Source organism: Strix uralensis, chromosome 13 (genome assembly GCF_047716275.1).
Source record: "Strix uralensis isolate ZFMK-TIS-50842 chromosome 13, bStrUra1, whole genome shotgun sequence".
Lineage (NCBI taxonomy): Eukaryota > Metazoa > Chordata > Aves > Strigiformes > Strigidae > Strix > Strix uralensis.
This window is the reverse complement of record NC_133984.1, coordinates 24414903-24430071: the sequence shown is the minus strand read 5'-3', so window position 1 is coordinate 24430071 and position 15169 is coordinate 24414903. Positions and strand designations below refer to the sequence as shown.

At 59.9% G+C, this 15169-nt stretch overlaps 1 protein-coding gene across 1 annotated transcript in view; it reads right to left on the bottom strand.

Annotated features, from left to right (window-relative positions):
- The window catches only part of FRMPD3 (FERM and PDZ domain containing 3), a 72218-nt gene extending 57532 nt beyond the window's left edge, over positions 1-14686 (bottom strand). Inside the window, exon 1 of the mRNA XM_074882945.1 lies at positions 14581-14686. The gene's annotated coding sequence lies outside the window, so the exon portion shown is untranslated. The remainder of the gene's footprint in view (positions 1-14580) is intronic.
- Between the last annotated feature and the right edge of the window lie 483 nt (positions 14687-15169).

Below are 15169 nucleotides of genomic sequence, written 5' to 3'. Positions count from 1 at the left end.
CTGCAGGGTGTGGGGCAAACACTGTCACAGCATCCCAGTGCCCCAGGCTCGACCAGCCCCGGTTTGGCTGCCTGGCAATGGGGGGCACCCTCCGCCAGAGCTGGGCACTGGGGCCAAGTGAGAGCTGCTGGGAGGAGAGGGCATGGACCCCACTGCAGCCAAGCCCCTGCACCCCTGCGGCCAGAGCACTTCCACGGGGAGAAGGACCTGGAGAGGAGCCACGAGGGGTTGTTAACCAGGCATCCCGCTAATGGCGAAGGGAATTAAGGGCTTCCCAGAGAGACTGGCACTGGGATCTGGATTTAGCAGCATCGTTCCTTGGGGATTGCAAAGACAATGTAAACTCCCGGGGAATTAAACTAGCAAGGAGAGAGAAGAGGCCAGCACTGTAGGAGGGACGGCGATTACAGAATTACCTGCCAGCCTTTAGGAAGATAAATGACATGAGATTTTATACAGATAAACTGAGACTTAATGCAGCCGGGGAGACGATCGGTGCTGGAGCAGGAGCAGCCTCTGCTATCTGGCTGATGGCAGCACAGAAGCAAGGCCTGGAGGGTAGAGCAGGCAATAAAGAGGAGCCAAGTTTGCATGGCAGAGGCACACCGGGAGCCACGCCGGTGCAGGAGAGCAGGGAGAGACGCAGCACCCCGCTCCCACCCAGAGAAGGATGGGGGGACAGTGCGGCTTGGCACGCACGGAGATCTGTGCTGTGAGAAACCTCAGCCCCTACTTAGCAGTCAGGTCAGGCAGCACCAACGCCACCCGGGTGCCTGGAAAAGGACGCGCTGTTTTTTTCTCTTGCAGTCAGAGAGCACAGGGATGGTTTAACCTCTGCACCGGGCCAGGCTGGTTTCTGCATTGCTGCCTGTCCCAGACCCAGAGGCACCCCAGGACCTGCAGACAGCACATGTGAGCTTCGCGAGAGCAAGGCACCAAAATAATTCAAGACCAGAACAGGCTCTGCTTCCCCATGCTTAATGGGCAGCAAACCCAAGAGCCAGTCTGCAAGCCCGTGGAGAGCTGGCTGCCTGCCTCTCCTTCTCCGGGGCCGTGGAAGGCTGAGCCCTCGGAGCTGGGCATTTCCCTTGCTCGCCGCCACATCCCAGCTGCCTCCTCATGGCTTTTCTAACCTTTGCCAACGCTGGGCAAGACCAGGCTTTGCTGCTTTCCACCCCAATGCAGGCTGCCCCAGGCGCGGGGGTCCTGCCCCCCAGCTGGCCACTTCCCAGCTCTCCTCGGCGGGCCGGGGGGAGCACACGCGCCCTACCCAGGCCCTGCGGACAAGGGTCTGGGCTCCCCTTTCAGCCATTGCCATTTAGAGACATCTCCTCAGTCTCTTGGAAACGCTGCCGCGTGGGAGCTGCTGCTCGGGGAGTGAGTCACACTGCCAGGCGGGTGAGGGCGGCAACGTGGGCATGCCAGGCACTGGCCACCGCTCGCCCCCCGAGACCCCCCGCTCCCCCGGGTGCCATGCCACAGTGGCCCGGGGCAGAAAGCCGGGGTGTCCCCCATGGAGCAGCATCTCCTGTGGCTGGGTGACAGCCCCACGCCTCCCGCCCCGCTCTGCTGCTCTGGTAGCTGCTAAAGCGCCACAGAACGCTTCCCAGCGGCTGCTTTTCTACGCCACGACATCAGGGAGAGAGGGAGCAACCCTGGGAAGGCAGCTCCTGCAGAGACGGAGACCCCATGTCCTGCCGCACGGAGGCACATGGCATGAGAAAATCCTCCTGTCCCCAGCTCGGAGACTCTGGAGCCAAGGGGAAACTGAGGCACGGGGCAAGGAAGGGACTTGCAGCAGGAGATCACTGATGGTGCAGAAGCTCATGAACAAAAAGGCTCCCCTGGGCCTCTTTGCCCCGGGGCAGGCATCCCTGGAGCCACAGAGCAGCAGCCCAGCCACCCCCCTTTAGGGATCACCTCTTCACCTGGCCTCAAAGATAGCACACCCCCCCAAAAACCAATGGGATGATAAGCACCTCTTCTGAAAGGGAGCAATTACCACAAAATAGAGATTATGCAAATACCTTGGTTACCAAAACGATGCTCCCTGAATGCTGAGTAGGAAAGAAAAGATTCGTTTAGCCAAGAGCTGCATCACATCTCTTCATTCAAAGCACCAGAGGTGGAGAGGGGCGTCCTCGGGCAGGGGGGCTTTAGGAGGCCACCACAGCCCGTCACACCAGGGCCAGAGCCGGCGCTCGGCGTTTCCCTTTCCTCCCAAAGCCCTTCAGGGCTGTTATCGCTCCCCTTGGCAGAATGAGGAGACTGAGGCACTGAAGGAGGAGGCACTTGGCCACCGCGACCCAGCGTGTGGAGACAGAGAAGAGGTTGAGGTGCTGCTGCTGGGATGCCCCAAGAGGGGCACAGAGCGGGGCACGGCACTGCTTCCCATTCCCCCGTGGCGCTGCCGGGCAGCTGGTGTTTGCTGCGCCGGCCTGATGGGTCAGACTTGGTGGAGTCGGCTTCGTGTGGAGCAGAGGTGTGGAGAGAGGCAACGAGAGCATGGGGTTGGGGAAGAAAACTATGTGGGCTACTTGGGATGGGTTGGGACAGCAGCAGCCACCGCGGCAGGCAGGAGGCTGGTTAGGGGAGGGCGAAGGAGAGACGTGTGAGTCTTGATTCAACAGGCAGGGACTGCCCCGCCTTGGCGCGGGCCCCTGGCATGGAGGCAATGGCGTTCCCAAGGCTCGAGAGAGCGGGGCTCAGCACGCCACCCACCGCTGCGCAGGCCTGGCCGTGCTCCTCTGCTCTGGGGTTTTTCCAGCCTCATCTGCCGCCACGGTGCATCAGCTTTGCAAGCCCAAGACCTCGGGCGGGCTGCACAGCTGGTGCCAGAGCCACAGGGGTGAGCACGGCTACCCTGCTGCTGAGAGCAGAGGGGGCCACAAGCGTGGTACCATCCTCGGTGGCAGTGGAGGACCCTGACAGTTGTTTCAGCCTTGCAAGCAAGGCAGCTTCGGGAAGATCAAGTGCTGATTTGGAAGGATGGAGGGTGACACGCATGAGACAAGGGCCATCAGGCAGCAGTGGTGGCACCATTTCACACCTGGCCACCACACTTCCCCCAGTGCAAGGTGGGTCTGACAGGGCCAGCTGATACGATACCGCCATGCCATAACCACGCAGCATCCCTGAGCGGGAACAACCACTTCTCACAACATCACTGGAGCCACCAGACCCTCACACGGGTCTGAGCTCCCGGCACACCAGTTCCTGCCCTGCGCACACTCGCCTGCCTGGCAGCAGTCACTCACTGAGTCCCACTGACGTCGCATGAGGAGGAAGGACAACTCATGACGCAGTAAATGCCAGCAGAGCTAGCCGTGCAATGCTGTCTCCTATCCCCGTGGAGCAGAGAAGCCATAAATCAGCTGGAATGCTCTATGCATTGTCCTCATGCACCGATGCCGGGCAGATTTACGGTAGCAGCACAGCACTAACGTGCAGGCCCAGCAGCCCAGCATCCTCTCCTGCAGCCAGCGGCAGGAGCAAGTCCCCAGTGCAAGTGTCTCTGTGGGCACCACTGGTGACACCCTCCCACTGCCACAAAGTGGACTTTGCAAAATCTAGGTGCTCACCCGTCCTGGAACACCGGAGGAGATGCTGGACAGCAGCAGCCAGCCAGCCCCACTGCTCGCCTGCTCCCGATGGCCTGGCTGTGCTGGCAGTGGGACCCCGTGCTGCATGGCAGCCCTGCACGCTTCTGGTCCTGCGGGGAGAGCCTGCCCTCCCTCCTCTTGTCACAGCCCCTCCTTGGGCACCTTTCCAGCGCAGCCTGTTTGCGAACCGCCCGGTGCAGCTATCGCACATGTAGGCAGTGCCACGTGTAGAGCGGTGGCATCGCTTGCCCAGGAGGTATGTGGTGGCTCCTCCGGCTGCCGCCCTGGTGCAGGTGGCCACCGTGGGGGCAGCAGGACAGAGCCCAGCCCAAACCAGCATCGGGAAGAGCTGCAAAGTCAGCTGAGCCTTTTCCATTTCCAGGGTGAAATGCCTGCTTGAGGACCAGGACTTTGCCCGCTCAGACCATGACAGCAGCTGCCTCTTCAAATCCATCTCTGGATTTGAGTGCCCCAGTGGTATTTCCAGAATCCAGGAGTTTCTTCCCACACCCAGGGAGAGATGGATCTCACCCCCAGCTGCTCTGCAAGCGCCTGCCCAGCTGCCCAGCCCCTTCCCAACTCTGCCTTGCCCTCAGGCAGGTCCCTCCACCACAGAAAGCCCTGTTTGGCCCTTGGCACTCCTGCAATGCCAGTGTTTGCTCACAACAACATATGTGTTGGATTTGCTTTTGATCAGCAAAAACACACCTCCTCCATATCTACCCCCCTTCCTGAGCTCACATTACCTCAGGAGAGACAGAAAGTGGACAAGGTGAGAAAAGCCAGATGCCTCCTGCTATGCACAGCCACAGCAAACAGTGCAGGCACTTTGCAGATCGCCTGTGACACCAGTAATCCTACCTGCTTCTGATACAGCTCCTGACTTCTCTCAATTAGCTCTAACTCTCTTACTCTTTCCCAAAATCAATCATCCTGTGCTCTGCTGGGGGAGCAAGGGACTTGCTGAAGGTGCCAGTCCACCCAGCAGGACTAACCTCAGTTTCTCCCCACTTGAGGTGGAACAAGTCTGGCCTCAACTGCTACATGATGGTGGACACCAAGTGATTGGGTGGCAGCACCTGGTCCCTCCTCCCTCCCATCCAGCACCCCACTCCTGCTTGCTTCAGCATCCCACAAGCTGCTCCACCACCCTCCTTCCCCCCAGCAACCCCACTAGGCCACCCCCACAGCCCTGCATCCAACCCAAGGGATGGGTTTGAGGAGCTGAGGAGCAGAGTCTTAACACCCCAACTGTGGGCAGCTGGAGGCAGGGAGGGCAGCAGACCCCCTCGCAGCGCTGCTGGTGCTGTGAGAGCAGGACGCTGTTCCAGCACACTGGCACGGCATGGCTTCACACCAGAGATGGCTTCTGGAGGAGCGTGGAGGTCTGTCTGGTGCGATCGGAGCTCCAGCCTCTGGCATGGACACGGTGGACGTGTTCCCGGCTGCCTGTCACCTCTCAGCCACATTCACTCATTCTGACAAAGAAAGGGCTTAGCTGTGGGATCAGAGCTCGTATCTCGGTAAGCCCTGCCATGGGGTCTCTCTCCTTTGGGCTCAGGCTCCTGGAAGCTCCGAAGACCTGGAAGGAGCCCTGCTGATGCTGCTGGCCTCTCCCACTGCCACCAGCCGGCCACAGGGAAGCATCCCAGCACTCCTCCCCATGCTGAAGGGGGTGAAGGCAGGGATCCTGCTGTGCCTCCTCCTGTGAACACACAGTAATGCTACAGGGGCTTTCTGTAGACACAGAAACCCCTCAGCTGCCCACACACCACCCATCTCCCCAGGCCAGCAAGCTGCAGCCTGTGTTTTCACTGCCCTCAGGAAAAACAGTTCAGGCACCCAGGCAGTAAGGTCCCCCTTGGTTGTATCTGAAGTTTTCCAGACACCATCGTGGTCCTCTGGAGATGTTTGGGGATGTTTGCGGCCAGCCCACTGAGAGACACCCATCTGCTCATCTGGGAACAGGCGGGAGAAGGCCACTGGGTGGATCAGGTGTGTCCCTCTCCCTGTGCAGATATCCAGCCTCATATGACAAAGAGCCACTAGATCACTCCCAGTCCTTGGCCGGAGCACAACACTGGGATCTCTGTTTGCCCCTGGGATGGGACTGGAGATTGCAACAAGGCTGGAGAGCAGCCAGCCGTGATAGATACCACCCAGACACCATCTCAAGTCTTCCCCAGAGAGACCTGGTCCAACCCCAGCAGCTGGGAGAAGGGATGTGACAGCCAAGGCAAGCTGGCTGTACACGCTGATGGCAGCATGTTCCTGCTGACCTCCTTGCCCACCTCCCACCAGCACCGCGTCAGCCTCCCGGGACTGTGGGCAGCAGCAGGAGGAGCATTTCCAGCTCGTGCTTGTAAAGGAATGGAGGGAGCAACCTCCAGACTGCTCCCCGTGGAGGGACAGATTGCTTCCAGTGCCCGCGGACAGTGCCTCCCTGCTGCTCTCTCCACCTGAACGCAGCACTGCGTGGTCATTCTCAGTACTGAGCAGTCCACGGTCTTCGCACGGGCAAGGCCCCCCACGGCAGCCCAAAGCTGATGACAGCAAGGAACAACAAAGAGGAGAAGAGGGGGATGGATGCTCAACGGTAGCTGCGGACAGTGGATGCAAGGGAGCATCGGAACAGTGGAAATAAAGAGAAGCAGAGCAAGGAAATATGACCTGAAAGAAGCAGTGAAGGCTCCAGAGAGGAAATGCAGGGCAGGGCCGGAGGCTGGATACCCGCACAGGGAGACGGACACGCCTGATCCACCCCGCGGCTTTCTCCTGCCTGTTCCCAGACGAGCAGGGAACTCACTGTATGGGCAACATCAGGGAACAGACCTGCTCAAAAAAGGTCTCAACCCTGGATGGAGGCCTAAGACACAACTTCTCTGGGGCAGGAACCGCATCTTTTGCATCCCCTGCATGCGTCCCCGTGCCCAGCTGGCAGGACAGCAATGCCCTGTACCTAGCCTGCCCACAGCACTCGTAGGAGCAGGCTGGGAACCAGAGCTGCCTGCAGCCTTGCCAGGCCTCTACAGGCATTTCAGCGGAGACATGACTCCAGATTTGTCAAAGCACTTACGATATGAGTGATGGCAGAAGGATATTGGCTACACCACATCGGCTGCCCTTCCCGCATCCTTTTTAGCGTTGCTCCTTTTAATAACTCCAGTTAATATTACATGCCTCTATCGAGAGTCCTTTTAGACCAGCAGCCTCCGAGTTGCTTGGAAACTGTTTGCTGCAGCAACCGAAAGCCGCTGTCGGGAGGGCTCGACGCCAACCCCGCTTCCCGGGGCTGCCAGCGCTGGGAGCCCAGCAGAACCACCGCTCTCCGGGCGCTGGGAGCCGGAGGAAGCAGAGATGAGCTGGGAGCAGCTCCGACACGCACCGGGGACAGGGCTCGGGGACTGCGGGGCCTGGCGGAGGACTCGGAGATCCCACGGCTGCGTTTGAAAATGTTCCTGGCCAGAGGGTAAGGGCGAGTTTCCAGACCCGCGTTATCGGAAAACGTGCTCGTCTTCGCAAGATTTATTTGGCCAAATCTGGACAGTGAATTCAATGATTAAGAAGAGAGAGGGTTTTGCTTTATGGACAAGTCTCGGTGCGGCTTTAATGGTGAAGTCATTTACCAACACCTCCGTAATACTCTATGAATAATTAGGTATCTCTTCCAATTTATGGCTTACCATAAAATGCTGCTATAGTTTTGGAGACAGTACTTTTTTTTATACTGTAGCAATGACAAAAAGCGTATTTTATTGCAGGAATGGCAGTGTAAGTATATTTATCCATTGGCCAGGATTCTGTGGTATACTTTCCTCCCTAATGGCTGTACAAACATATATACATCCCAGATTTATACCCAGATTTTCCATACTTTGCTTTTTAATTTACATAATATGTGAAAATTTCTATATAAAATGGAGAAGAGCACTGAGCCATTCCTGCCAACCCACCCGCCTGAATTCAGCGCTCCCTCGTCTCGCACCGGTCCTGTTTCCCCACAGCGCCGGTGCTCAGGGGATCCCACAACCGCCTTTGGGATCCCACCTTTTAGCTCAGTGCTGCTGGGGCAAAGGAAGGCCAAGGGGAAGGTGGGTGAGGACCCCAGGCCCAGATCAGCACAGGAACCCCCAAGAGAAGAAATGTGAGGGGAGCAGGTTCTGCCAACTCTAGTGAAATACATCTCCAACGCCATCCCACCTGACACCTCCCGCCATCACCCTGGTGAAGCACTGCCTTTTTTTTTTTTTTAAATATTGTGGAATTAGAAGTCTGATTGATATGAATATGTAACAACGCTGCTTTATTAATAGCAGCTGCATTATCAGTTCGCTCCCTGCTATTGGCAGGAGATCTGGGACAATATGTGGTTTGAAAACTAAAGAGAAACGCAACCCGCAAAGGCAGCGGCAGCGAGATAATTTCATTCCTTTTCCTGGTGAGCAAGCCAGGCCGACACAAACACGATGGTCACTGATGCATCACCATCGCTCTTTCTGCCCCATCGTGGGAGCAGGCCTTGGGATGGCTCCGGGGTGTGGATGGTCCTGAGCACACCATGCAGCCATCTGCAAAAGGATTTGCAGCCAAGGCCCCCAGTATAGGCAGGAGACACCCCTTTAAGCTGGGGAGCACCACAGCCGGCTTTAACCTCTGTACACTGAGGTCATTCAGCCCAGAGCACCACGCAAATCTCCCCGGCACGGGTAATAAACTCCCTTCGCAGTTTGCTTTCCTTACTCCCCCCATCACCACCCTGGAGGCTTAAATGAAAACAAGATTACAAAGGAGATTGGATTGGACATATTTCTGGTGTGCTATTTTAGCTGTAAATTATGCCAGCTTCATAAAACCCCAACTGTTCTTTCCAGAGATCCCTGCACAGATTGGCTTGCTAAGATCAGGCGACCGGGTGCTCGCTGCGGGCAGGCGTTGTCTAGAAAAACGGGGTCCAAACAGTAGCAAGATGCTATAGTACTACACATCTATACATATACACACACAGACACATATACATATGCACGTACACACAGGCACGGCAGCGCCCAAGAACTTCCCATGCCTGTTGATTAGCTAAACAGTGACACACACTCACACACGGGTCTTCCAAGCCCCGACCTGCCGGGCTTCAGCGATCCGACTCTACGGATCATCTGTGCCACTTGAGCTGCCTGTGCCAGCGCCGCTGACACTTTTCTCAGCCGTAGCTAATCCCCGGAGAGAGCAGAGCACCAGACAGCACGGTCCAAAGCAAGGCAGGACGCAAGGTACGGGACACGGGGCCACGCTCTGTCGTGCCGCGCGGAGCGAGCGTGAGTTCGCACACGTGGTGAGGCGAGCAAGGCTTGCTGCGGCGGCGGCCGTGAGGCTCCCAGCCCCGGGCAAGGCTGGGCAGCGTGGGTCTGCAGCACCAACGCAAAATGGCCACAGCCTGAACTTTGCTATGGCAAACCTGGCAAGAGGTTTTGCAATTCCTCTCACGAGCATCACTGCACCTTGGCTGTGCTCCACGACCCTGGAGGACAGAGCAGCCAGGCTCCCAGCACACGGTGCTGCTTCAGGGGGAGGTTAGTGGCACTGCCCAAAACTAAAAGGACAACAGCTTGGTTCACGCTCAGCTCCAGCCCCCAGCCCCTCTCTTACAGTGCTACCGACAGCGGCTCCCCCCCGCACCAGGGGCTGCCTCCACACCGTGCATCCTGCGCTACGAAGGCGCGCGCAGTGCAGGCAGCTAGGCAACGGGGACCTTGAGCAGAGTGCCACGACTCCAGCTGCTGCAAGCCCTCTGCCACCTCCGAGGGACAGGAGCCACTCCGAGCCCCGAGGACACAGAGCCGGCGAAGCCCCCACAGCCCACGGGAGCCCTCCTCCACCCCGCTCCCCGTTACCTGGAGGGAGACGGCTCGAGAGTGGCAGCACACTTTGCCTTTCCCCAAGCAGACACGGCAGCGAGCCGTCTCCCGTCACACTCCCACGGCTCCACCTGCTCGGAGCTGAGCCAGGTCCCACCGCGCTTCCCGCATGCGTCGGCTCACAGCCCACACTGCCAGCCCGGGGAGCGGCACAAAGAAAAACCCTCCCTGGTAGGACGGGTCCAGCCCATCTTGTCCATCCCGCTCTCCAACCTGCCCCTCCGGGCAATGCTAAGCAGACGTTGTTTTGCACATCTATCCCAAGTCTTCCACATGAGGAATCCCTGCGTGGTCAGTGACCTTTGAGGAGACCACACAATTTGTGGGCAGACATCTGCACGTCTTCTCCTACGGAAGGATACAGCACCCTACCCGCGAACGAAGAGGCAGTGCAAGCTGGCAGCGGTGTTTGCATCGCAACGTCACGTATTAGGAAGAAAGGACTAGAAACTCAAGAGTGGTCAAGGCAGCACAATAACGCTGGACAGTTGCAAAAGGGTTTGTACCCAAAGACCCTGGGGTGCATCACCTTGCTCTCTGATAGGGAGCTGCACGTCCCTCATGTGGACACACACACGCGTGCCCCCACCGGTGACAAGCCACCTCCACACGTTACACTGTGCCTTTCACCACCGGGACCTGGCACGGGGCTTGTCTGCATGTGTATGTATCTATCAATACAAAACCAGGCTTCCTAGGCAATCAATAATGCTATTTAAGAGATAAATCTCACTATTGATTGGCTGCTGAGGCCAGTTCCCGATTAATTTAAAAGAGAGAGAGAGAACAGCAAAGGAGCTCGGAAGTGTTGCCAACGTCACTGGGCATCAGTCCTGCGTGCTCAGGCTGTGCACGTGGGGATGGATTGGGTCGGGGATGGAGTGGGCCATCTGTCTCCGAGTTACAACGGGACAGGGCTGTGCAGGAACCCCGCTTCTAAGGGGGATGCAGCTCCACCACCAAACAACTCTGTGACCCGGGACCAGAGCCTTGAGTCTCTTTAAACCCAGCAGGGACCACAAGGTATGGCTACGCAGAGACATGCTGATGTTTACACAGCTGAGGATCCGTGCACCCTTGTGGAAGAAAAGGTCCATCTGTGAACGCGTGAGAGCACTTGCTGTGCCACGCACAAATTAAAACCGGACATTGTGCTCCCTGAGTCCAGCTGTGGCACCTCTACCATCCCACACCCAGCCCTGGTGCTTTGATCATCACTTTGAGTGGGTCGAAGGGGCTTGTTGGCTGCCAAGCCCTCAAGGGCAGCTCCTGGCCACCATGTCTGTCCTGGCTGCAGAAGTCTCTGCTGTGGTGCATGTAGGGCCTCCCCCAATATTTTTGGGAAAGGACAACTCCCACCAGAACAGGTCAGAGCAGAGGATGAGCAGAGCTCACCCCAGAAGGCTGTGAAGGAGCCATCCTTCTCCACCCTGAGCAGGAGAGCCATCCCTCACAACCATCTGAGGGAGAACGACAGAAGGGAAAGCGCTGCTGAACCCAAAGGACAGTACTGCCACGCCAACAGACTGCCACAGAGATAATATTCAGCCAGATCAGAGATTACCAGCCCTCCAAGCAGCAAGGATCTAAACATTCCCAGCAGGAGCCACAGAAGGAGAAAAGACTCTAGTTTAGGTAGGCTGGATCAATTGGAAAACAATTCAACAGCTCAGAGGCATCTTCCAGCCCACAGTGTCCAAGGCCACCACTTCCCCGAGCTGCACGGCTTGAGGATGGATGGTACCACATTTCCTTTCACGTTCCCAAGCGTTTCTCCCCAGCTGATGTGGATCCCTGGCTCTGTCCTCTAATTTCAAAGCCAGAGCAACCCAACAGCACTGGTGCTGCAGACGGGTGCTGGGTGGGAGAGAGCGTGTCAAAACAAGACCAGCTCTGCCAGGGAGCAAAAGGCCCCACTATATCAGTTCATCTCCCCCCGTCCTGTTGCAGGCTATGAGGCATCACCCAGCGATGCCAGAGCTGAGCCCTGGGAGGGGAAGGCGGCATCGAAAAGCATCTCAGCCCCTGGAGATTCGGGCTGCTTTCTGCCCCACAGCAGGAGAAATGGGAGCAGTCCTGCTGCCCCAGGCCCTGGCAATGGTGGGGGGCTTATTTGGTGGAAGACCCCCAGATGATCTGAGCTTTGTTCAGATCCAGGCTGGAGGCTCCTCAAGGCAGCAGCCAACTTGATCATTATATAAACACTTTCTTCACTACAGAAATGTGGTGCCCATTCGCCCTCGCGAATGACACCTCACTCATGGGTACGAATCAGGAGAGAGGGAGGGGAAGGACCAGTGCTGAGGACTTGAGGCTTTGTCCTTCAGTGCCAGGGAGCAGCTGCCAAGCAAACCATAAAAGCATCTTCCTTGTATCATGGGGCTGCAATTGGAGGCAAAACCCGGGTTCTGCAGACCCTGCTTCCTGCTCGCCCCCAGCGCGCAGGTCAGCTCCCACGAGCTCAGGCGGTGAAGCAAAACACGAAGGCGGCTGGTGCAAACAACGCCTTATCTCCCGACTGCTCCCGCTTGATGACTTCTCCTGTGCTAGACCGGGCTTTATGCTTTTAGGCTTCAGTTCAAAGCTCGAACTAGCTCACTTCAAGACAGAAATAAGCTCCAGAGCTCGCTGCAAGCATGCCGTTGTTCACTGCAAGCGTGAGGCTGCCCTCCTGCCTCAGCAAGCTTGAGGCCAGCGGGTCCCTGTTCACCCTAACTCCTCCCTTTGCCAGCCTTATCTCCAGCACTCTGCTCCTTGGCTTACAGAGAGGGACCAAGCCTGAGTCCGTTTCAGTTGCATCCCCAGTGTGCTCCCCTACGCATCGCTGTACAAAGAGGATGTGGTTTTGCATCTGCTGCACATGCCCTTCCCTAACAAGTGATCCCAATTCCCCCGCACTGGGAAATCCTCCCAGGAAGCCGAGTCAGCTGCTGGCAGCCAGCAGCATTGGCCCCTGGGACAGGATCAGGGACTTCACAGCAGGACTGCTGCAGGGACAGCCCTTGGTGCCAGCGGTGCCGAAGCCCTGGGAAGAGGCAGACACCCTCTGACCGCGGGGTGCCAGCAGTTAGGTGCTACCCATGCTGGAGCACCCAGCCAGCAGCACCCTGTGCCCCCTTCATGCACGGGTCCCGCAGAAACTGCCTGCAACGATGCACAAGCTGGGGCTTTGAAGCGGTGCTGCAGCACATTGAACTGCCAAAGCAGGACAGCAGCCACGCCAGGGTGCCCCGGGGTGGGGGGCTGCTCTCCCCCATGGGCTCCTGCAGCAGCATCGCACAACCCGAGGAGCTCCACTGCTCCCAGCCGATGCCCTCACCAAGCACTGGGCACTCCTCGGTGCATGTACCCCCAGAGCCTGCTCCCCACCCCACGGCACCCCCGGAGCCCACTCCCCACCCCACCACAGCCCTGCACCGTCGCACCCCAGCTCCAGCCAGCAGGTGTTTACAGACAGGATCGCTGGCACATCCCCACTGCTCGGGCGGCTGCTTGGCGATGGCCACTTGGGCAGGAGGCAGAGAGCACGTCAGTAAACGCAAGGGAAAGTTCAGCATCGCGGGGGGGTGAGCACGGCAGCAGGTCCTCAGCGAGCAGCCAGAGCAGGAGGCTGCAGGCTCAGCCCCACGCTGCTGCTCAAAGGCACAGGGAGAGGGTGGGCACCATGGGGGCAGGAGATGAGCAGAGGGGAGGTCAGAGCACTCCCTTCTTTAAAAAAAAAAAAAAAAGAAAAAGAAGATTATAACAAAAAGAAAACATGTTTTTTCTGTTTGCTGCTCAGGTGCGGCATGTCCTCGCTGCAGGACAACATGGATGCCAGCAGCTCACGCAGGGGCATGGAGGAGTATGAGGGGGAAGCACCCTGCCCAGGGCTCTGCCCAGCAGGGAGGCAGCGCCAGCCCTCCCCTGCCCTCAGCGCCTGCCCTCAGCACCCAGAGCCCCGGCACAGGCTCAGCCTCCCTTGGGCCTGGCCCAGAGCTGCTCTTGCCCTCGAGGCAGTCTCGTGCCAGGTGAGGCTCCCGCACAGGACAGCAGCATCCCGGCCCGTCCTGGTGCGAACCAGCCTTCCTCTCCTCCACCCCTCCCTTGTAGGCGTGGGGAAACTGAGGCACGGGAAAGTGGAAGGCGGCGCACTGGTTGTCATGAGAGAAGAGGAAGACGCGAACGTTTTCACATCGCTGTTACCCAAAAGCAAGGCACGTCTCTCTACCGGTCCTCCTGCTGACAAGGAGGAAAACTCATCCCATCCAAACTGCTCTAGAACACGGAAATGAGGGAAAAAAAAACCCAAACGAGCCCCAAGCCAGGAGCCAAGTGCATTCATCTCTGTTCTTCCAGCTCAATCAGTCACGATCCGTGACAGCAACTGCCACGATACCGGACTAACACCGAGAACGTCGCCGCCCGGGAGCATGCCAAGGTGACCTGGGGGGCGGTGGCAGCGCTCCCTGCCCTGCGCCCCCCCTTCTCCGTCCAGCCTTGCCCTGCCCAGGGGCTGTGGGATGGGGAGAGCGGTGCGGTGAGAGCGGTGCTCAGCAGCACTGATCCGATTCAGAGCACGCGAGCCCCTCGGCCCGGGTTGTTCCTCCTCCTCCTCCCCACGCACCGTGGTGAGCACCTCCCGCAGATCCACGGTCCGGGGCCACCGGGGCTGCGACAGGGCGACGGGATGGCCGGGGAGGGGATAACCCATCGCCCCCTGGCCCCTGCAGAAGGCCAGCACGGCTCCAGCTGGCCCTGCGGCCCTGGCTCAAGCAGCAGGACGAGGCAGAGCCCCGCTCCAGCACCTCCGCGCCACCGGCGGCTTCGGGGCACCCAGAGCCGGGGGAGCCGGGCATCCCTCCCGCCCCGCCGTGCGAAACACGGTGCCGCCTGGGCGTCCGCAGGCGCCGGGGAGGACACGGCAGGCCGGCCGCCCCCCCCGCCCCGCGATCCCCTCGCTCCAGCCCGCGCACCCCCGGGGGAAGCCGCCTGGCTCCCGGGAAGCGGCAGCACCCCGGACGGAGCGCCAGACCGACGGCTCTCCCCGCCGCCGCACACCCCCCCCCCCGGGGCCAAGGGCTCACCTGGGTTCCGCCGCTCCCTCCGCAGCCCCTCGGAGGCTCAGGCGGGCGGCGCGGCGGGCGGCGCGGCGCGGCGGGCGGGCAGGGCAGGGCACCGGCAGCCCCCCGCCGCCGCCGCCCCCATGGCCCGCCGCCGCGCTCAGCGCTCAGCCGGGGCCTGCCGCCGCCGCCGCCGCCCTGCAGCGCCCGCCCCCGCCATGCCGGCCCGGCCCGGTGCTCCCCGTCCCCCTCCCCGGCCGGCCGGCGGCGGCGGGCGCTGTGCGCGGCTCTGCGGGGCGGGGGCGGGCGGCGGCGGCGCGGGGCGGGGCGGGGGGCGGGCGGAGGCGGGCGGACCCCCCGAAGGGGGGCTGCGGGGTGCGCCCGCCCCGGCCGGGCAGCCGGCGGGCGCTCGGCGTGTCCCCCCTCCCTGTCCCCACCCCACCCCTTTCCCTCCCGGACGCGCCTGGACGGTCACCTGCGGTGGGCACCGGAGGGTTGGGGCTCCATCAGCCGCCACCGGAGGAGCCCCCCCCCCGCGCTCCTGCCCGCCGCCAGCTCCGGCCGCGGCCTCCCCCCGGTGCCGCCGGCCCCGCACCGCCGCAGCCAGCCCGGG